We start from the raw sequence: 1,918 nt of genomic DNA, 5'->3' as shown, positions 1-1,918 counted from the left end.
GAGTGTCACCATCACTGATTACTGACATGAATATAACAATTGAATATATTATTCTTGTATAATTAATGCATTATTCAATGATTTTGACATGATGGTAAAATTTAATTTTGGAATTAAGATTCTTCCCTTTTGATTACCTTAGATGTTCCTTAGTTGACTTGAAGATATTGAGCCATGAATATAAAACTTTCTCAGATTGTTCTCCTCATCAAGGGAAGTGTATTCATTTTTGATACTAGTATGATATTTTGTAAATTGACTGAGATGGTATTCATTCTATATGTTGAAATGTGACAATTTGACAGATTGTTATTATTATCATATTGAATTCAATTCTAACAGACTAAAATTGATACCAGATGTATATCAGTGTGACTAAATGTATCTGGTAAAGTTACATGATGTTTGGATATACTTTCATTGAGACAGTGTGTACAATTGGATATAATCACTATTGACATTGAACATTTACTGATTGACTGAATGAAAGTATCATGAATTGTTTCTAAACTTGTATAGATGTATATAAATGGTGTACAGAATTTGTGTTATCAATTCTAGACTAGTTTCATATAAAATAAGTGATTTAGAGCATAATCTTTGAATTTATGTCAAAGTTTTATAGTATAGTGATAGAGTTGACAACTCAATATCTACTGAGCCAATATTCATGAAATTGATATTATATGCTAATTAGAGTGTCTACATATCATGATATCAATTTCAGTGAAAATGGAGTTGTTTCTGGACCCTTCAGATTTCCATCAATCCACCCTGACAAATCACCATGTACTATCTACTGGATACATTTCTTGAAATGAAAACATATAATTTGATGAAAGTCCACCTTATTTGAGATGTAGAACACGATATTATCATTTATTTTGAGAGTGGTAACTTTCCTTATATTTCCTTAGGGTTTGGATCCCATGTCAACCCCTATTTATTAAGCTTTTCTCCTTAAATACATTAACAATATATATCACAAATGATGTCAAAAGATGGTGATGGTAATGGGGCACAATATACGGCTGATGTGAAATTGTTAAATATTTATATATATCAAGTTATGATGGTTGGGTTGAAGGGTTTGGAAACGTGTTGTTTTGATTTGTTTCTTCTGTGGCTCCATGGTCTTTATGATCTGATATAGGGTTATTAAGCGCCGTTTGGGTATTTTGTTGGTTTTTTTAGTAAAGTTTTAAAAAAAGTATATAGTTCTTATCTAGTTATCGAGTTGTGGTGTAAATGTGTTGTTTTCAAGCTATTCGAAAGTAGTAACGATTTCGATATTCCGTTAGTTTGCGTCACTTTGCGGACGGACTTATATTCAATCAATTTGGTTGTCATTCATATTGATGCGTAGAATTTTTGAGAGTATTTTTGAATGTACGTTATTTTTATCTACGCATGAATGAAAAATACAACAATGATCAAGAGGAATTGAGTCATGAGTATGATACTTTCTCAGATTGTTCTACGCATCAAGAGTATTCGATTCAGGATTCTATTTATATGGTTCTGGACCTTTCAGATTTCTAGCCACATTGACAGATCACCAAGTACTATCTACTGAATGCATTTCTTGAAATAAAAGTATATAATTTGAATACAGTCCACTTTATTTGAGATATACTACATGATAATAAAGTTTATTTTGAGATTGTCAACTTTTTCTATTGTTATATCCTTAATTGTCTTAATTGACTAAAAGAAGTCAGGGTTTGGGTTGGGTTTGGGTTTGGGTTTGGGTTTGGGTTTGGGTTTGGGTTGGGTTTGGGTTTGGGTTTGGGTTTGGGTTTGGGTTTGGGTTTGGGTTCTGGGTTTGGGTTTGGGTTTGGGTTTGGGTTTGGGTTTGGGTTTGGGTTTGGGTTTGGGTTTGGGTTTGGGTTTGGGTTTGGGTTTGGGTTGGGTTGGT

The sequence above is a fragment of the Naegleria gruberi genome (assembly GCF_000004985.1).
Source record: "Naegleria gruberi genomic scaffold NAEGRscaffold_76, whole genome shotgun sequence".
Lineage (NCBI taxonomy): Eukaryota > Heterolobosea > Eutetramitea > Acrasida > Naegleriidae > Naegleria > Naegleria gruberi.
The sequence above is the reverse complement of the archived record's forward strand: the minus strand, read 5'-3'. Positions refer to the sequence as shown.